At 42.4% G+C, this 22,543-nt stretch overlaps 1 long non-coding RNA gene across 4 annotated transcripts in view; it reads left to right on the top strand.

Annotated features, from left to right (window-relative positions):
* The window catches only part of LOC141108493 (uncharacterized), a 67,635-nt gene that overhangs the window by 27,288 nt on the left and 17,804 nt on the right, over positions 1-22,543 (top strand). For all 4 annotated transcript variants that reach the window (XR_012236079.1, XR_012236077.1, XR_012236078.1 and 1 more), the window contains exon 3: positions 19,622-19,681. This is a non-coding gene — a long non-coding RNA (uncharacterized lncRNA). The remainder of the gene's footprint in view (positions 1-19,621; positions 19,682-22,543) is intronic.

Genomic DNA, 22,543 nt, shown 5'->3' with positions numbered 1-22,543 from the left:
TTTAAACCTATTCATACCCACTTGTGCTAACAACACTCCTAGTAATCTTAACCTGAAAGCCAGCAACTGGTGATCTTAGCAAATGTGCAGCCCTTAAAAGGTTTTTCAATGGGTTTGGAGTGATTATCTCGTGACCGTTGGAAATGTAAGGTTTATCAGGTCAGATTTTAAAAAATGCTCATCATCAAATATTTTGGAAGAGGTTTGGTATATAAATGGCTACCACAAAGCAGCAGATAAACAGTGACACCCCATTTACACTTGTACTACTTGTCATATGACTTTGGACATCAAAGTCACATCACAAGTCGTACCACGTTTTCCTATTCATACAGTATATGTGTGACTTAAATTTGCAGCAACTTCAAAGTAGTTCATGTACTACTTTGGTCCGACTTTCATGCAACTTGAGGGCCATAGACTTCAACATTAAATCAAAGCTCCACCCATAAAGGGAAGTTCTGCTTGTTTGCACTCTCCCCTCCTCCACTGCCACATATGGGGGGGGGAGCGGGTACCATGCGTTTGACAGTTTGGCCCTTTCTCCTTCCCCTACAGTCTTCTGGGACACATCACTGGTCCCAGAAGACTATGGGACCATTAACAAGGCGCAGTGCGGCTCACGCATGCGCAGTAGAAAACCGGCTGTCAAGCCGAAAGGCTTAAATTCCTGTATCCCGTATTTGTAGCTGCTGACTTTAACAAATTTTTGTAGGGGGGGGGGGAACCTGGAGCTCCCCTTTAAAGTGTAAGCTCATATTTACAGAAAAATCTGTAAGGTGAACTTACACAGTTCCCCCTCCTCGCCCCCCCCCCCGGTCCCACTGACCTGGACAGCGGAAATCTCCGGTTCTAAGCCCCAGCATGTCCAGCATGTCTGAGCCCCAGCATGGCCCTTTCTCCTTCCCCTACAGTCTTCTGGGACACATCACTGGTCCCAGAAGACTATGGGACCATTAACAAGGCGCAGTGCGGCTCACGCATGCGCAGTAGAAAACCGGCTGTCAAGCCGAAAGGCTTAAATTCCTGTATCCCGTATTTGTAGCTGCTGACTTTAAAAAAATTTTGTAGCGGGGGGGGGACCTGGAGCTCCCCTTTAAAGTGTAAGTTCATATTTACAGAAAAATCTGTAAGGTGAACTTACACAGTTCCCCCTCCTCACCCCCCCCGGTCCCGCTGACCTGGACAGCGGAACTCTCCGGTTCTAAGCCCCAGCATGTCCACGCCAGGAATCCGGGGCTTAGAAATCATCTCTGCATCCACGAGGAATCTTCATAGCTGACAGAATGGGCTACAGGGCTGTTAATCGGTTGGCGCCGCCCATGTGGCGCCGCTGACCAATTAGTATGCTCCAAAAACATCCCTCCTGACGACGGATGTTTTGGACATTCAGCTGAGGGGATTTCTAAGCCCCGCACTCCTGGCGCAGATATACTGGGGCTTAGAACCAGAGATTGCTGCGGTCCAGGTCAGCGGGAAAAAGGGGGCGGGCGGTTGGGGGGGTGAGGAGGGGGACCTGTGTAAGTTCACCTTACACATACAGATTTTTCTGTAAAGGTGAACTTACCCTTTAACCCTCAAAAGTTGCATGAAAGTTGTACCTGAATGTTTTACATGCAACAGTGGGTCCAGCTTTGCACAGGGACAACAATTCACATCCAAGTTGCACCCATTGCACCCAGTTGCATCAAAGTTGCACTCCAGAGTTGCCCAACTTGTGAATGGAGCGGGCTGGAATGTATTTTAAGCAAAAAGCTTTCATTTTATTTTTTAGTTTTGAATAGTGTGGGAAAGGCTTAGAACTACTGTCAGTTTTTTTTTACTGCTATGCAATGTTCTGTTATGCCGCGTACACACGGTCGGACTTTTCGTCTACAAAAGTCCAACGGACGCTGACGGACTAAAGCTGGCTGGTAATCCGATCGTGTGTGGGCTTCTCCGGACTTTCAACGGACTTTTTTAGCCTCAAATCCGACGGACTTTAGATTTGAAGCATGCTTCAAATCTTTACGTCGTAACTACGACGGACCCCGAAGTCCGCTCGTCTGTATGCTAGTCCGACGGACAAAAAAACGACGCATGCTCATAAGCAAAAACTAAACGGAAGCACTCGGTCTAGTAAAACTAGTGTTCGTATTGTAGGTAGCACATTCATCACGCTGCAAAATCTGTGATCGTTGAATGCAGCGCATTTTATTTCTTCTTTACGAATGCTCTAAAGAACGAAGGTGTTTTGCTGTTCATAATCAGAGTTCTCCCAAACTGATTTCTGGATTCTTTTTCTCTTTGATCTCATGAATGATATAGTATGCTTTTTAAAAACAATGTTTCCATACTAATAATACTTTTTACTTTATTGTTTTTTTTTTTTTTTTTTTTTAGGTTTGTAAAGTTACCACAAAGAACCCATTATTCTAGTTTTGTTTTTCTAGTGATTTTTTTTTAGTTTTTAGATAAAGTTAACCCAAAGCACCGTTTTTGGTTATGTAGATTTTTTTATTTTCAAGACTTACCACTTGAACATTATTAACATTAGTAATGTATTTTTGGTGTGTTTTTTCAAACTCAATGAGATTGTTGTCCCTTGTTAATTTAACATTGTGTGTAAAATCAATGATTTAAAAGAAAACACATAAAGTCTTTTGCTAAACTCAAAAAAGATCCATTTATTCATGGTCAAAATAAAATAAAGAGGAAGTCAACACTGGAAAAAGTCGGTGTACAAGAAAATTGGGATCTTGAGGAGTCCATATAAGAGGTAGCACAATCTGGTCCAAGAATCCCAGAGATCAACAGCACCAGCAGATGATCTAGATGTCCCCAGACTGTGGTCCTACAACAGCCTGCGTCTTCTGTCAGACCAGACTGAACCCAGGTCATCACTTTCTTCTCTTCCCTGCAGCCTTCCCTGTAGCCTTCTTTGGAGGCTGTGGCTGTGGTGTTTCAGTTGTGGCAGGAGGAGGAGGAGGAGGAGGAGGAGGAGGGGGGGGGGCTGCCTCATGTAATTGTGTGTTTCGGGTTAGCGTGCCCTGCAGCCCCTTCTGGATAGTTTCCCCAAATAGGCGCTCGCAAATGAGACGCTGCTCCCAATCCATTTGAAGAAGCCTGCTGGCTAAGTAGCAGCCATAGGACTCTTCTGCTTCGGGGGGGCTTCTCAAAAAACGGCTGGCCTCTTGCATGAGGCGCAGGGATGCCTCCTGTGTGACCGTCCCCTTCCTGGCCCTTTTTTTGGGAAGGTGGAATGGAAGCACTTGTGATTGGGTCATGCTCCTACTGGGCCCAGCCACCTCACTTGGCCCAGCCACCTCACTTGGCCCAGCCACCTCACTGGGACCAGCCACCTCACTGGGACCAGCCACCTCCTGCCTGACACTGGGCCCAGCCTCCTCCAGGATGATGGAGAATCCAGCCTCCTCCAGGCTGTCCATGGGCCCGGTCTCCTCCTGCCTGCCACTTTCCACACATTCCTCCTGGATGGACTCATCCTGTGTATAAAAAAAGGACATAGTTTTATTTCTTTATTTGGGGTTCATCAATGACACACAATTTGCTTCTCATGACTAGCAAATTCAATGTGAATACATCTCTTTAATAAAAGAGTCTAATTTTTTATAGCAGGTGCCAAACATATTTAGCCACTCCTGTCAATTGATATGTATACACAATTTTGAGGGCAAAATTATTTTAGACAATTATAACATCCAGTTAACATCATTAATATTAGTACAGTCAATATTTGTTAATATAATTTACCTGACTCCAGATGGTCATATCCGGTTCATCCAGGATGGAAGACCCAGCTTGCTCCTCATCAGCCTCTGCTGGGGTGGAGGGAAGGGTGGAGGGAAGGGTGGAGGGAAGGGTTGAAAGTGATGCCCTGGCTTCATTCTGGTCATCAAGAAAACGGAGTTGATTGTAGTACCACAGCCTGGGTACATAAACATCATCTGCTGATGCTCCTGATCTCCTTGATTCCTGGATCTTCTTATGCTCCCTCTTATACATGTTCCTCAAGACCCCAATTTTCTTGAGCAATGTCTCCATTGTTGCTTCCGGGATGGTCGCCTGGACAAAGGCCAGAAGTCTCTCCAGCGTTGACTTCCTCACATGCTTTGCATAATACTGAGGGTGTTTCACCTCCCACAAATTCCTCATCTCTCGATATTTCGAAATAAAAGCTGTAAGGAACTCTGGATCCTTAAATAGGGGATTCATTATATCTGGAAAAGATAAAGTCACAAGACAAAAAACACTTATTATAGGTTCCTGCTAACCCCTCATCATCTTCTCCCTATGTAGGCCTCATCAATCTATCAAGGCATATAGGCCGCTTGCTACAAAGTCATGACCATAAAACCAAACAAAAGAAAAAAAAAATTATTTTAAATGACCTTCGTATTTGTAACGTCCTGGTCCACTACTCACCTACACACAGAACGTACGTACGACAACGTGCGCAAGGCCCCTCTTTATACACTACGCATGTGTGAAACTCCGCCTGCGTCGCCCGCGCCCTGACGTTCGAAATTAACTCATGTTCTCCACCCCCTAATTCGACGCACAGAACGTACGTACGACACGGTGCGCAAGGCCCCTCTTTATACACTACGCATGTGTGAAACTCCGCCTGCGTCGCCCGCCCCCTGACGTTCGAAATTAACTCATGTTCTCCGCCCCCTAATTCGACGCACAGAACGTACGTACGACACGTGCACAAGGGCCCCTCTTTATACACTACGCATGTGTGAAACTCCGCCTGCGTCGCCGCCCCTGACGTTCGATTTTTAACTCATGTTCTCCGCCATTTTTAGTTACGGCGCGTAGTGGGGTAAATAATGGCGGAGACACCTGACATGTTGACTACCTCAGGTAGCGAAAAAAAGCCCGGAGGCTGGAACGTCACACCAGATCTGTGAGGCCTAGATTTAAGGCCTCAAATATGAGTTTTAAAGAGATGTGGAGATGGTGGCCATTCTTCAAAAAAACGACTATGATGGGAAGTATGGGCCGTACGCACGGCCAAGTTTGCGCAAGGCCAAAATAATGGCGAAGGTGGTGGACACTTTGCAGGCTTCTTTTGGGGTACAGCGCTCCAGGGATCAACTTAGAAAAAGATGGTCTGACATGAAACTCAGGGAGCCGGATCAATACAGACGGATCCGGAAAGTGCTGAAAAAAAGTAAGTACTTGTCGTGTTTTTCTCTTGTGTTTATTACCTTGTATACTGCTCCATGTGCTTTTCCTTCCTATACGATTTTTTTCTCATCGTTTCAAACGATCTTTTAAAAAACCTCGTTACATATCTAGAGATAGCTCTATCTATCTATATATCTATATATCTATATCGATATATATATCTCTATATCTATATCTATATCGATATATATATCTATCTATATCTATATAGATAGATAGATATATATAGATAGATATATATAGATAGATAGATAGATAGATAGATAGATAGATAGATAGATAGATAGATAGATAGATAGATAGATAGATAGATAGATAGATAGATAGATAGATAGATAGATAGATAGATAGATAGAGATATATATATATATATATAGATATCTATATAGATAGATATCTATATATATATCTATCTATCTATATATAGATATAGATATATATCTCTATATATATATCTCTATATATATATATATATATATATAGATAGATAGATAGATAGATATATAGATATATATAGATATATATAGATATATATAGAGAGAGAGAGAGAGAGAGAGAGAAATGTAAAACATTCTTTTGGAATATTTTAAGTTATTTTTTTTTTTTTGTCTTTACATTTAGTTAGATATTTAGATTTTGTTACAGATATAGAGAGAGAGAGATCAAAAGATTATTAACTATATTTTGAGATATTGATATCTATCTATCTGATATGTCTTTAGAATTTTAAAGATTGAGGTAAAATAGGAACTCTACACAAACCACTTCACTACAAATGTTGGCAAATTACTATGTCCTAAAATATCTGTGTGCTAAGTAGATTAAAATAATTTTTTGTTTCACATAGGGGAAAAATCACTCAGCCAACAAGAAGACAGTCCACCCCAAGCCAAACATGATTGGGAAATCAGCCCAAGTCCCACTGAGGATGTGGAGGAAGGAGAGGTGGACGACATGGGCACCCCACCAGGTGAGTGTCTGACACACCAGCTTACGGTAATCTATGCATGGCTGCCTTTTGTTTAATGTAATTTTTCTACTCTATTTTAGGGGATCTGGTTGTGCTTGATTCAAGCAACAGCACCACCCCCGAGGATGTGGAGGAATTAGGCTACATGGGCACCCCACCAGGTCAGTGTCTGAGACAACAGCTTTATTATGGTAAGGTAAACTATGTATGTGTGCATATTTCTAAATACATTTTTTGGTTTCATTCCACTTTAGGTACAAGAAGTGACTATTTCACCTCAGAAAGTGCCCAACGGCTAACTGGTCAAATAATGGCCTGGAACAGGGACATCGATGAAATGCGTAATCGGCTGGATCGTATGCAGCAGGAAATGAAGGACATGATTGATGTTTTGGGTCGAATCTAAATGGCCTTTTTGAAACCCCAAAACATCGATCATGTCCTTCATTTCCTGTTTTGCTGACCCCATTCTGGGCCTTCTCTTTATTTTTTTGGCTGTTTAACATAATTTAAAAAAGGAGGGCTGTTTCTATAAAATACATAAAAAATCCACAAAAAAATAAAACTTGCTTTTCCAAAAAAACCCAAAAAAATAAAACTTGATTTAAAAAAAAAAAACAAAAAAATAAAAAAATTTGATTTTCCAAAAAACGAAAAAAAAAATAAAACTTGATTAAAAAAAAACAAAAAAAAATACAAAACTTGATTTTAAAAAAAACAAAAAAAATAAAAAACTTGATTTTAAAAAAAACAAAAAAAATAAAAAACTTGATTTAAAAAAAAACAAAAAAAATAAAAAACTTGATTTAAAAAAAAAACAAAAAAAAAAAAACTTGATTTTAAAAAAAACAAAAAAAATAAAAAACTTGATTTAAAAAAAAAAACAAAAAAAATATAAAAATTGATTTTCCAAAAAACGAAAAAAAAAAAAAAACTTGATTTGAAAAAAAAAAAATAAATAAAAAACTTGATTTAAAAAAAAAACAAAAAAAATAAAAAACTTGATTTAAAAAAAAACAAAAAAAATAAAAAACTTGATTTTAAAAAAAAAACAAAAAAAATATAAAAATTAATTTTCCAAAAAACGAAAAAAAAACAAAAACTTGATGTTAAAAAAAACAAAAAAAACAACAAAACAAAAAGGCTGTTTGCGAAAAGCCAAAAATATTTTTTTGTGGATTATGTATAAATATTTAAATATAATTATATTTTTCAAAATTATTAAGATATCATTATATTTTTGTCTATGAACATTTTATACTAAATGCATAACTGAATGCATAACAACGATTAATAAAAACATCTCCTTATAGGAATTAAATAAATGTGTGGTTTGTTATTTCAATGCTCAGTATCAGTTTGGTTATAATTGTCAAAAAGTTGTTTACAGTGGCAATGGAGCTTATTTAGACATTGAAAATGAAAATACAGTTGGCACTACAACTGCTCGACCATAACCTAGGAGAAAGCCCAAAAGAAAGGCAAGCAATAAATATAATTCAAGATTTCATCAATATTTTTTTTATTGTAAAAAATTAAATATCCTGGCCCATTGCAATGGCCCCCCTACCCATAAAATAATTAACATATTGCTGTCTAACTTGACGGGCACTTTGGGGGGCCAAGCCAGTACGGACAGTATCCAGGCCCGTAAGGTTGTCATCTATAAGTCCGGCCTCAGGCCCAACTGTTCCTATATAATTCAGAGAATGTTTGTTTAAAAAGTTGTGCAGAATGCAGCACGATAAAATGATAAAATTAAGTTTGTATTCCGCCAAATTAATGGCTGTTTGGAATTCTGGCCAGCCGGTTCCGCCTGTTTCAAACGCATTCTCAACCACTCTTCTAGCTCTGGCCAGCCGGAAATTAAAAACCCTCCTCTCTGGGGTGAGGGTTCTTTGGGGGAATGGCCTCATGAGGTGCTTGCTGAGAGCGAAGGCTTCATCGGCAATGAAGACAAAGGGGAGTCCTTCCACATTATCCGCATCAGGTGGCAATCCCAGGCCACCACTCTGGAGACGCTGGCAGAACTCCGTCTGGGCAAATACTCCTCCATCCGACATCCGGCCATTCTTCCCCACGTCCACATATAAAAATTCATAGTGTGCCGACACCACTGCCATTAAAACAATACTGTGGAACCCTTTATAATTAAAATAGTATGACCCCGAATGGGGTGGTGGCACGATGTGGACATGTTTCCCATCTATAGCCCCTCCACAATTGGGAAAGTCCCAACGGCTGGCAAAATGGGATGCCACAGTCTGCCATTCCTGTGGCGTTGAAGGAAACTGGGGAATCAAACAAGAAAACCAAAATCAATTAATTTGGAAGCTAACATTGCAAGAAAATTATACAATTAAAAACATTATTCCCCAGCATCAGTATAACATTAAATAATGTAATTCTTCTGGAATAACTAATATGGAAAGGCACACTTATCAGATTGCTCACCCCCTCTGATGGAACATTGATTACATTTTAGGGGGGTGGGAAATCCCTAAAAAAGATTACTTTTAGGACACGCAGGAATTTAGGGACTAAAAAGGCTACAAGACTGCAGTTGTCGCACTCTGCAGGTGCAGTTGCTAACCAGATTACAGTAAATGAGGTAATGTAAAAAGGCATTCATGTTGCAAGGAGTACACAATCACATGCAAGGGCAATTAATGAAAACACTTTGAGGCTTGCATATGATTTGATGATGGAAATCAGCAGAGCTTTTGCTCATTTACTAAAGCACTGGAACAAATGCACTTGTAGAGTGCACATGCATTTTGCAAAGTGCAACATAGATTTGCTTTAGACAAATCAACACCACAGAACATTCAAGCAAATTTTTACGAGGGTGGGGGGGGTTTGGGAAATCTAGCTAATTGCTAATTATCAGCACACTAAATACACTCAAACAAAATACATTCAAAATGAGTAGACTAGGTGGATATGTTCCCATCATTGCATGCTGGGGAGGTTATTGAAAGAAAATATACATGCATGACAAAAAAAAACAGGAAAAAAATCAAGCATGTGTGAGGATAAAAAGGGGACATTCACACTATATTGCAATGATGGTAAGTAGTGTTTGAAGCAAGAAATACATTACATTATCAAAGATTACATAAAAGAACATGTGATGCTAATAAAAGAAAAATATCTTACCTTAATATAGTCCTTCTGCAGGACCTGGATGATGGCAGAACAGGTCTCTGGGATAATGATCCCCAGAGCCTGGGGGGAGATGCCTGTCGAGAACTTAAGGTCCTGCAGGCTTCTCCCTGTGGCCAAATACCGCAAGGTAGCGACCAGCCTCTGCTCCGGAGTGATGGCTTGCCTCATGCAGGTATCCTGCCTGCTGATATAGGGGGTCAGCAAAGCCAACAAACGGTCAAAAACGGGGTCCGTCATCCGGAGAAAGTTCCTGAAATCCTCAGGATTATTCTCACGGATCTCACGGAGCAAAGGCATGTGACAGAACTGGTCACGCTGGAGCAACCAATTCTTGGTCCATGAACTCCTCCTCGCCCTGTTCATGGACTGGTCTTGGTCTGAAGAATAAACTACAGCACCAAACACATACAATGCACGAGCTCGACGACGAGTACGTACAGGTAACATGGTTTCAAAACGGTCGGCTGGTCAGAACGCACTAAACAGAACGCACTGAAGAACAGCAAGGCCTGTGAAGAGCGACCTGAAAATCAGGAACGAGCGGACAATAAAACAAAGATTTCTCAATGCCAACTGACCAAACGCACTGAAAAGCAGATACAAACCTCACAAGCACAGACTGAACAACAGTTAAAACGAACTGAAAAATACGAGTCTCACAAGCGCGAATCGTCTCTCACCAAACTTCTACTAACACGAGATAAACACGAGATTAGCAGAAGGAGCCCAAAGGGTGTCGTACGGGCTATTGAACTTCCGTTTTATAGTCTCGTCGGACTTGGTGTACGTCACCGCGTACTAGGCTGTCGTACTTTTGTGTGGTCGTGTGTAGGCAAGTCCGTTCGTTAGAAAGTCTGCCGCAAGTCCGCCGAAGGTACGCCGGAAGTATGTCGGACAGGCTGTCGGACTTTTGTGGCTGAAAAGTCCGACCGTGTGTACGCGGCATTAGAGAGATTTCCCTGACTACCTTCCACTGTTGGTGGCATCCACAAGGAGTGTAAATAAATTAAGAAACTTTTAGATGTGTATCTTATGACAGTGCACATGGATATGGTAATTAGTAGTGACATAAACACACACATACAGGTAGAACTTGATGGACCGGTGTCTTTACTCAACCTTACAAACTATGTAACATGCTGCTTTCATTTCTCATCCCCCAAAGCTGACAACCTTACAGGGCTTGGGGTTGTAGTAGTCAGTGGTATATCAAAATTAACAAACTTAACAAACTTAAAGCACATTATGAAATACCTTAGAACAAAGCCCCCACAGCGGCACCTGATCACCACTGAGGGGGCTGACATGTTGCCCTGGCGTTTCTTCCGGGTTTGCGGGCTGTGAGTGGCCGGAGCCACGATGACTTCACTCCCGCGCATACACGAGAGAGCCCTCAGTTCCGGCAAGAAGCTCTGAAGTTCCGGCATGATATGCCGGACCTTCAGAGCGCATGCGCCGCTGACATCAGCGGCTGCACGCAGGGTGAATATTTCTTGAACACGTTTAGGAGATATTCATTTTACCTACAGGTAAGCCTTATTATAGGCTTAATTATAGATAAAAATAACAAAGCAGGGTACACAACCGCTTTAACAACCCCACATGCAGCCGATTACTAATGCGTAGAATTTTACCCTGTGGTGAAAGTGCATTGATATCTGCAGGCTATATTGGAGGCCTCGCTTAGTGAATGTGGTGCAGCGTTGCTTTGTAAAGAATACTCAATCATGTGCAAGGAAAATGTTAAAAAAAAAGCATTTTTGTTTGCACATGATTGGATGATGGAAATTAGCAGAGCTTCTCCACTCTCCGCATTCACAAAGCTCACAGGGAAAATGAGGGCAATTGCACTGTCTATTTGCCTTTAGTACATCAACCCTATAATTCAATTTTTTTATGTAGCTAATTGAATATGAATTAAAGTACATCTGTAAAGAGAGATGTATGGACACCACCATTCTTGACATCCAAACAAAGCCAACAATAGCATTTTTAGAATGATAGTTGTACATTATGCACAGATAAAAATCTTGTATATACAGGCATAAGAGATGCAATCTCAAGGAGCGAAAGATTGATTAGACATATCTGTTAACCTTATCCGATCAGTATTCTCAAAGCTACATATAAGTAAATGGAGTGGCGGGGGGTGCTCAATACTTTGGGTGGGGTGGCAAACTAACACACACCCCCACCCTTGCAGGAGATGGACAGCGGCAATGGGGGGGGGGATACACACATCATGCACCGTGCTCAGTAGGGATGAACCAAACACACACACACACACACCCCCCCCCCCCCCCGGTTCGATTCACAGCAGCAGAACATGCGAACATGCAAAAAGTTCATGCGAAAACCGTTAAAGTCTATGGGACACAAATGTGAAAAATCAAAAGTGCTAATTTTAAAGGCTTATATGCAAGTTATTGCCATAAATAGTGTTTGGGGACCCGGGTCCTGCCCCAGGGCATATGTATATTTTTTCGGGAGCAGTGATTTTAAGAATGCTTAAAGTGAAACAATAAAAATGAAATATTCCTTTAAATATCGTTCCTGGGGGGGTGTCTATAGTATGCCTGTAAAGTGCCGCAGTTTTCCCGTGTTTAGAACAATACCACAGCAAAATGACATTTCAAAAGGAATATACTGTAAGTAATTTAACACTGCTTGCGGCTGTAATGTATTGTTGGATCCCACCAATATAGATGAAAATCATTGAGAAAAATGGCATGGGTTCTCCCCTCTCCAGCCCATTACCAGGCTCTTTGGGTCTGGTATGGATATTAAGGGGAACGCCGCACCCCCCACGCCATTTTTTTTTTAGCCCTCACAGTTACTCTTGGTGGAGTAACTTGGTGGCGCAGGAACGGGCCTTGCTGTGAAATATTAGATCAAGAATTGTAATTACATGCCCCTGTTAAACAGGGACAGAAAAATTGGACCTCTGGTGGTGGTGGTGGTGGTGCCACAACACTGTAAGCCCACACAGTTACTCTTGGTGGACGCAGGAACGGGCCCTGCTGTGAAATATTAGATCAAAAATTGTAATTACAATACAGTGCAGCCGTAGTGCAGTTGCTACTACACTTCTGGTGGTATACACAGTACACAATACAGTGTAGTGTGGTGTTGCAAAACACTAAAATATACATCATGTCCGGAAGGCCACCAAGGAGAAGCAGATGCACACAGGCCACTAAAAGAGGGCAAGCAGCCTCTGTGTCTACAGTCAACAGTGCTGGTCGTGGACATGGTGCATCCTCTGCAGGTGGCCGTGGGGCACACTTTTCCTTTTTTTCTGCTGCTGGCCGTGTTATTGAGCCAGAACATGCAGAAGAGTTGGTGGAGTGGATAACAAAGCCGTCCTCATCCTCCTCATCCTCTGCCACCCAGGCTCAGAGTAGTTTGCCTTCCAATGTAGCTGCCAAAGCGGCCTATTGCACCGGCTCCTTGTCCACAGTCGCTTCTTCCATAGCCCCACCATCATGCATAGAGGAGTCCCCCAAACTATTCGACCACAGTGTCGGGTACATGCTGCTGGAGGATGCATGGTGATTTGAAGGCTCCGATGTTGGTTCCCAGGTTGAGGAAGGGAGTAACATGAGCCTAGAGAGAGGGGGTGCCCAAGAAGGACAACAAACTGGCAGTCATGTTCCCCCAGCTGCAGCATACTGCCAAGTTTGCTCCAGTGACGAGGAGGGAGGGGATGATGAGGTCACTGACTCTACTTGGGTGCCTGATAGAATAGAGGAGGAGGAGGCAGCACAGCTCAACGCTGATCTTGAAAAGTTCCTTGGTGTGGGCCTTTTTTGACATGTGTGCAGCATATCGCACTGTTGCTGTTTGCAACCTATGTCTGAAACGGATCAAGCGTGGCCAGAACAGCAGCCGCTTGGGCACCACATGCTTGACCAGGCATATGAAGATCTCCCATGCAGTCCGTTGGCAACAGCACTTGAAAGACCCACATTAAAGAAAAAGGCAGACTTCTCCTTGCTCCTCATCTGAGATCTCCAACCCCACTATACCTCCAGTCCTCTCAAAAACCTGCACTGAAAGGAATGAAGGTATAGCAATAGGTGTCGCAAGTAGTTGAAGCCAATCTGCTATCAGTACACCACCATCTGATTTTGCAGGCAAATTTCCCTACCCCAGTTGCTAAACTGTAAAAAGAAATTTGGTCCCAGCCATCCACATGCTCAGCGTCTGAATGCTAGCTTGGCCAAATTTCTAGCACTGCAACTGCTGCCTTTGCAGCTGGTAGACTCTGCCCCCTTTCGTGAATTTCTAGAATGTGCTGTACATCAGTGGCAGGTTCTAAAACGCCATTTCTTTTCACGGAAGGCCATTCCGGCTCTCTACCGGCATGTGGAAGGCAATGTTTTGGCCCCGTTGGACAGGGCGGTCAGCAGTAAGGTGCATATTACCGCTGACTCATGGTCTAGCAGGCTTGGGCAGGGACGTTACCCTTCCTTCACGGCGCACTGAGTAACTCTGCTGGCAGCTGGGAAGGATGCAGGACAGGGTTCAGTATTGTTGGAGCTTGTTCCGCCACCACGCCTCCAAAATGCTAGTGGTGATTCTGCCACAGCTCTCTCCTCCCCCGCCTCCTCTTTTTCCTCTATGGCCTCTTCTGCAGATTTGTCCTCTGAACCAGCGGTGCTCCATAAGTGTTCAAGGGGCTACACAAGCAAAAAGATGCCATGCGGTGCTTGAGTTGGTCTGCTTAGGGGACAGGAGCCACACTGGGGCAGAGATTCTGTCAGCTCTGCAGGGGCAGGCTCAGAGGTGGTTGACGCCATGCCAGCTTCAGCCAGGAATGGTTGTATGCGACAATGGCACCAACCTTCTCTCTATCCTCCGACAGGGACACTTGAACCATGTTCCATGTTTGCCACACGTCCTGAATTTGGTGGTGCAGCGGCTTTTGAGCAGGTACCCAGGCTTACAGGATCTCCTGAGGCAGGCCAGAAAAGTCTGTAGTCATTTCCGCTGGTCATACAATGCCAGTGCTCGGCTGGCTGACATTCAAAGAGAATGCAACCTGCCCACCAACCGCCTCATTTGTGACATGCCCACCAGGTAGCAATGCTGCAGCGGCTGCACACGCAGCAGAGGGCCATCAATGAGTAACTGTGTTAGTATGGCACCAGGACAGGGGGGCGCTTGGCTTCTTTACGCCACGCCAGTGGCTACTGATCAAGGATGCATGCACTGTCCTGTCACCATTTGAGAAGGCCACAAGGATGGTGAGCAGTGACAATGCATGCATCAGTGATACTATCCCTCTAGTCTTCCTGTTGGAGCACACGATTCGAATGGACAGGGCACTTGAGGCAGAACAGCAGTAGGAAGAGGAGGACTTCCGTACCTCTCAAGGCCCCCTTTATTCAGATAGTATTCCTGCGGGTCCGCCAAACACACAGAAAGAAGAGGAGGAAGAGGATTGTGTCAGCATGGACGTGGAGGATAACACTCAGCAGCAGTCTTCAAGGGATGGTTTTCAGTCCCCAGAAACCCAAGGAGTTGTATGTGGCCTTAGAGGAGGTTGTTACGGATCATGTGATCCTTAGTGACCCAGAGGACTCAGAATCGAATGCCTCTGCAAACTTATGCTGCATGGCCTCCCTGATTCTGCAAAGCCTGCAAAAGGACCCTAGGATTCATGGTATCAAGGAGAGGGATCATTACTGGCTGGCAACCTTTCTTGATCCACGTTACAAGGGTAAGGTTGCAGAACTCATCCTGCTTTCGCAGAGGGAACAAAGGATGAATCATCTTCAGGAGGCCTTGAAGAAACGTTTGTGCAATGCATTTCCAGACCCTGGAAGGATACAATTTCCTGGTGCTGGACAATGTGTTGCTGAGGCTTCGTTCAGTCAGAGAAAGAGCGGCGGAGAAGGTGGCTGGCTGACCAATGCCTTTAGACAATTTTTTAGTCCTCAGCGCCAAGGTCTGATCGGTTCAAGCAACCATCGCCAGCATCTGCATTACATGGTGCAGGAATATCTAGGGGCAAGAGCAGACTTGGAGACCTTTCCAACAGAGCATCCACTGGGTTACTGGGTCTTGAGGATGGACCTCTGGCCAGAACTTGCTCAATATGCAATTGAGCTACTGGCCTGTCCTGCATCCAGCGTTCTTTCTGAACGCACATTCAGTGCTGCTGGAGGGTTTGTAATGGATCATAGAGTGCGCCTGTCCACAGACTCCATTGATAGGCTCACATTAATAAAAATGAATCAGTCTTGGATCAGCAGCTATCAAGCACCTGATGCTGATGTAAGTGATTGATTTTTCTATGGATGTGGGATCCCTTGAAGACTGCCTATGCTGAATGACTATCCTATTCCTCCTCAATCTCGATGATGCTAGCTTCCAACAATATTTTTGATTTAGGGCATCACCACCACTGCCTAGAGATGTAAAATTTCCAGAAATTCTGAAGCTCGGAAAAAAAAAACTTTTTTTTCCGTTTTTTCTGGGGAAAAAAAGAGAAATTTTCGGAAAAATTGAAAAAAATGCTACATTAGCACTTTTTTGTCTTTTTAATATTGAAAGTCATTCTGTTACTTTAGGAACATAAAATATGACTATGGACAATTTGACTTTATTTTTTTATAATATTTATTTGTAGCAAAGGGAGCAACAATCTCCTGAACTGCTTACTAGTTTATGTGGAACAGCCAAAAAGCCTCCACAAAACAATTTTCAAAACCAAAAGTAACAATTTTTCATATTTCCTCTCCACAGTGTTAAATAAAAATAAAAACCTCATTCTCATAAAAAGAATTGAAGATGGGGGAAGTGTTAAGAAGAGAGTGGGACTAAGTTTCAATGGACATTTAATCAGAATCATTTTCTGAGCTGAAATTGTCAGTAACCGTCTCTGCTTCTGCAGCTACTCTTCTTTGTCCGTCATCACAATTAGAACTTCTAAAAACTTAAGGTGAACACCCTGTCGTAAAATATTTTATTCATCACGTTAAAATAAAATATTCCACATTTTTTTTTCTTTTTTCAATTTACCAATTTTTTGGAAAAAAAAAAAGCCTTCGGGAAAAAAACAGAAAAAAAATGTTTTTTTTTCCCAAATGTTTCCTTTTTTTTTCCGGGCATTCACATCTCTACCACTGCCTAAGGCCCAATTTTTCTGTCCCTGTTTAACATTACAATTTTTGATCTAATATTTCACAGCAAAGCCTGTTCCTGTGCCCAACAAGAGTATCTGTGAGGAGTTACAGTGTTGTGGCACCACCACCCACCACCAAAGGCCCGATTTTTCTGCCCCTGCACCAGCAGCAGAAAAAAAGGACAAGCGTGCCCCACAGCCACCTAGAGAGGATGCATCATGTCCACGACCAGCACCGTTGACTGTAGACACAGAGGCTGCTTGCCCTCCTTTAGTGGCCTGTGAGCGTCTGCCTCTCCTTGGTGCCTTCCAGACATGATGTATATTTTGTTTTGCAACAGCACACTACACTGTATTGTAGTATATACACCACCAGAAAAGTAGTAGCAACTGCACTACGGCTGCACTGTATTGTGTGCTGTGTACACCACCAGAAAAGTAGTAGCAACTGCACTATGGCTGCACTGTATTGGGTACTGTGTACACCACCAGAAGTGCAGTAGAAACAGTACACCACGGAATGCACTGTATATATATATATACATATATATATATATATATATATATTAGACTGTTTATATTTATATGTATATATATTAACCACTTGCCGACCGCTGCACGCCTATATACGTCGGCACAATGGCAGCGGTGGGCAAATGGGCATGCCTGTACGTCCCCTTTAATTGGCGGGGCTAGCAGGCGCGCGCGTGCAGCATACAGCGTGACCATGCCCGCAGGACCCGTGGACTCGATGTCTGCCGGTGTCCCGGCGATTGTGTCACGGAGCCGCAGAACGGGGAGATGCCTATGTAAACAAGGCATTTCCCTGTTCTGCCTTGTGACATGGCAGAGATCACTGCTCCCTGTCATCGGGAGCAGTGATCGCTGTCATGTGAGTGGAAGCCCACCCCCCCACAGTTAGAATCACTCCCTAGGACACACTTAACCCCTTGATCACCCCCTAAAGTTTAACCCCTTCCCTGCCAGTGTCATTTACAGTATTTTATAGCACTGATCATTGTATAAATGACAATGGTAAAAATCGCAGATCGCCGCCATTACTAATAAAAAAAGAATAATAATAAAAATGCCATAAAACTATCTCCTATTTTGTAGATGCTATAACTTTTGCGCAAACCAATCAATATATTTTTTTACCAAAAATATGTAGAAGAATACACATCGGCCTAAACTGAGGAAAAAAATAGGTTTTTTTAATATATTTTTGGGGGATATTTATTATACCAAAAAGTAAAAAATATTGCTTTTTTTCAAAATTTCGCTCTTTTTTTGTTTATAGCGCAAAAAATAAAAATCACAGAGGTGATCAAATACCACAAAAAGAAAGCTCTATTTGTGGGAAAAAAAGGACGTCCAATTTTGTTTGGGTGCAACGTCGCACAACCGCGCAATTGTCAGTAAAAGCGAAGCAGTGCCGAATCGCAAAAAGTTCTCTGGACAGGAAGGGGGTAAAATCTTCCGGGGCTGAAGCGGTAAATACACCGCCTGAAGTATATTAGAAATAGTACACCACGGAATGAACAGTAGATATAGGCTACACTGGATGCAGAGTATATATATATATATATATATATATATATATATATATACTAGACTGACTGTATATATATATATATATATATATATATATATATATATATATATATATATATATCACTGCCACTGCCTGCTTAATCTAAATCACGCTATCTCTCCGTTTACGCCAACAACACTACACAGGGCCGCCGTGCAGGCAGCCTTATATAGTGTGGGTTGTCAGTCCCACTGAGCCCTGCCTTTGGCCAATCATGGCTCTCCTAGCAGAGGGCGCTGGGATTGGCCAAAGCATGCAGGTCAGGTGCATGCTTTGACCAATCATCATACAGCAATGCACTGTGATCTCACAGCGTATTATGGGGCGTTCCGCGGCACTCTAATTTGCCTCGAATGCCACATAATGTTCGGTCTTCGTCGAAAGAGCGAACATCGAGCTCATCCCTACTGAGAATGTGATAGCGACAGTTTCTCAAATGTTTTAAAGCCTACCCACCGTAAGGGTTAGATGCTTGATTGGGTCTCGGGTACTGGAGAAAGCACTTTTACTTACCCAATCCCCCCTCCTCTAGCAGCGGTGGACTGTCCCCTTGGTGTCCTCACCCCCAATGCAGGGCTATGGACACTGCATTGTACTTGATGATGTCATAGGACTTGTGGCTATAGGAGTGTGGGAGGAAAGGGGGGGGGCGCATGGAGATTTTTAACAAGAATTTAACCTTCACAGTACGAGGGCAACCACACTGCATAGGAGGAATTTTTGTTGCCCCAAAAACAGCTTAAAGTCAGTGTTTGTTATTGAAAATCAGTAGAGTACAGCACCAGGTAAAAACATAAAAATTACAGTATAGCAATGGTAAGAAAACATTAAAAATTTGCATTTATATTGTCTCAGGGTATAGATTTACACCGATGATCAACTTTTGACACATAAACACAATCATAATGAATAATTAAATTCAAAAAAATACATTGTAAGTTTTATAAGAATAATGCTATTTAAATAAACTACATAAAATACAGGTTTATTTAGTAAAGGCACATAGGCTGTTCATGTTGCAAGGGAACTTTCACTTAGCTTAGTGAATGAAGTGAAGCTCTGCTGACTTCCATCATCCATCTATGTGCAAACAAAAATACTGTTTTGAATTTTATATGCACATGATTAGGTATCATTCCCTTGCAAAGTGAACAGCCTCATTTCATTTAGTAAATAAATGACACCACCAGTATATTCCGATTGCCTCCTGGGGGGATCAGGAAGGAATATATTTTTCCCCTGCTGGACTTTTTTTCAACGTGACCAACTATGTCACCCAGAGTGTAATGGGTAATTTCCAGGAGTTTTTTTGCCAGCCCTGCAGACAGATCTTCACTTTCAGTTTCTGGAAGGAGATTATATAAGCCTTTAAATCACAACATTTCTGTGATAGAGACCTATGACTTCAGAGTTAGACACAGCTAAACTTAAGATGTATATGGATCTGAGGGAATCTGTTTGGGTTGTTTATTTGTTTTACCTTTTGATATACATGACAAGTATGAATATGGATGAAAATGGTTACGATGCGCTTATTTTTTGGATCTTCATGTATTTTCAGTCTTTATATCTCTGAAATGAGGTGTATACAAAGATCTGAATGAGGAACAAAATGGCAAAGGTAAGACCATCTTGGTAAAGGGCAAGTTCCAGGCTGCCTGGGGTGGGGTGGGGGGGACGGTCATCTTTCTAAAAGGCGCTAATGCTGGAATTATTATTGCGGAAAGTTCCACCACACATGCCCATAGAAGCAGCTTTTGCCATTAATGACCTTAATAACAAGCAGTATGTATTGCAATGATGAGATAACTTTAACCACTTAAGGACCGGAAGAATTTACCCCTTAATGACCAGGTCATTTTTGTGATACGGCACTGCGTCCCTTTAGCTGACAATTGTGCGGTCGTGCAGCGCTGCACCCAAACAAAAGTAAATAGATGTGGCACTTACTCAATATCCTAAAGTGCTAATGCAATATCCTCAGGTGATAATAATATTCACATATGCAAAAAAATATAATGATAAAATCAAATCAATAAAGTACAAAGTGCAAAAAATATTTAGTGCCAAAAATAATCATAAGTAGTGTAACAAATCACAGTGCAAAACAATATAATATAACATCTCTATTGATAGTACAATAGTATTCAAATAAATTCAAAAATACAGTGTTAATAAAGTTCAATATGAAAGTGCAATGATAACTTATAATTAGAGACCAATAAAGTACTTAAAGCAGAGTTGCACCCAAAAATGGAACTTCCACTTTAAGTGTTGGTGACCCCCTGACATGCCACATTTGGCATGTCATTTGTTTGGGGGAGGAGCGGGTATCCTGTTTTTAGAGGCACCCAGCTCCCACTTCCTCCCCTGGTGTTGTGGCGCCAGAACAAAGATCACCTCTTCCCCCTCCCTCCCTGCAATCTTCTGGGACACGTCACAGATCCCAGAAGATTGCCGCCCAGTTGTGAATCCACATCCGGGTGCTGCATTACTGGACCGTGGGACAGGTAAGTGTCTAAAAGTCAGCAGCTGCACTTTTTGTAGCTGCTGACTTTTAAATGGGTGGAACTCCACTTTAATGCAAAAAAATCTTCAGTGCAAAAATAGTTCATAGATAGTGTCAGTGATCACAGTGCAAAACAAACTATCCGATTCCTAAGTAGTGCTTCCACCACCACCATCCACCATAGGATGCATTAAGGTGAAAAAACACAAAGGTTTATATCCCCGTTAAGAATCGGATACTTTGTTTTGCACTGTGATCGGTGACACTATCTATGAACTATTTTTGCACTGAAGATTTTTTTGCATTATAGCGGAGTTCCACCAAATTTTTTTTTTTTAAGTCAGCAGCTACAAATACTGCAGCTGCTGACTTTTAAAATATGGACACTTACTAGTCCAGGGTGCCCCCGATGTCCTCACCCGAAGCCAATCCGTCCCGCGGTTCTCGGGTGGAGGCGCCGCCATCTTCGGTAAGGGGATCAGGAAGTGAAGCCTTGGTCCCTGTTGTCTTTTGGGACCTGTGTGTCTACCAGAAGACAGCGGGGGAGGGGGCGGAGGAGGGGCCAGACATGGCGTAGATCACCGCGGAGCCTGCGGTGATCTATGCCCGGAAGTGGGAGCAAATACCTGGATTAATCCGGCTAAATGCTCCCCCTCCCCCCTGAAAGGTGCCAAATGTGACACCAGGGGGGGGATTCCGATCAGCAGAAGTTCCATTTTTGGGTGGAACTACGCTTTAAGCACTTTATTGGACTCTAAGTAAAAGTTATCATTGCACTTTCATATTGAACTTTATTAACACCGAATTATTCTTGAATTTATTTGAATACCATTGTACTATCAATAGAGATTTTATATTATATTGTTTTGCATTGTGATTGGTGACACTACTTATGATTATTTTTGGCACTGAAAATGTTTTGCACTTAGCACTTTATTGATTTGGTTTTAGATGATTTTATCATTATATTTTTTGCATATGTGGATATTATTATCACCTGATGATATTGCATTAGCACTTTAGGATATTGAGCAAACGCCACATCTATTTACTTTTAATTATCATTGTGTGGGAACATATTTCATGTTGGCAGGTACTCACCAGTGTTGGTTATTCTGGTTTTCGCATTAGTACATTCATATTACCCAAACAAAATTGACGTCCTTTTTTCCCCACAAATAGAGCTTTCTTTTGGTGGTGTTTGATCATCTCTGCGGTTTTTATTTTTTGCGCTATAAACAAAAAAAGAGCGACAATTTTGAAAAAAAAAAACAATATTTTACACTTTTTGCTATAATAAATATCCCCCAAAAGTTTGAAAAAAAATAAATTTCTTCATCACTTTAGGCCGATATGTATTCTTCTACATATTTTTGGTAAAAAAAATCACAATAAGCGTATATTGATTGGTTTGCGCAAAAGTTATAGCGTCTACAAAATAGGGAATAGATTTATGGCATTTTTATTATTTTTTTTACTAGTAATGGCGGCGATCTGCGATTTTTAGCAGGACTGCGACATTGCGGCAGGCAGATCGGGTGCTTTTTAACCGTTTTTGGGACCATTGACATTTATACAGAGATCAGTGCTATAAAAATGCACTGATTGCTGTGTAAATGTCACTGGTAGGAAAGGGGTTAACACTAGGGGGCGATCAAGGGGTTAAATGTGTTCCCTCAGTGTGTTTCTTACTGTGGGGGGGATGGGACTGACTAGAGGAGGAGACATATCGCTGTTCGTAATTACTAGGAACAGACAATCTGTCTCTCCTCTCCTGACAGAATGGGGAATGTTTACACACACACATCCCCGTTCTGGCTCTCGTACCCGCAATCGCGCGTGACATTGCAGTCGCTGGCCTCACGCATCGGGTCCTCCGCCATGCAGCGGGCGGGAGCGCGCCTGCTAGAGCTGTTTAAAAGGCCTGCTCTCCCCAATGCTTTGGCGGTGGACTGTCCCCTTGGTGTCCTCGCT

The sequence above is a fragment of the Aquarana catesbeiana genome, linkage group LG09 (assembly GCF_042186555.1).
Source record: "Aquarana catesbeiana isolate 2022-GZ linkage group LG09, ASM4218655v1, whole genome shotgun sequence".
In the NCBI taxonomy this organism is placed as follows: domain Eukaryota; kingdom Metazoa; phylum Chordata; class Amphibia; order Anura; family Ranidae; genus Aquarana; species Aquarana catesbeiana.
Note: the sequence above shows the minus strand (reverse complement) of the source record. Positions and strands in the feature narration are given on the sequence as shown.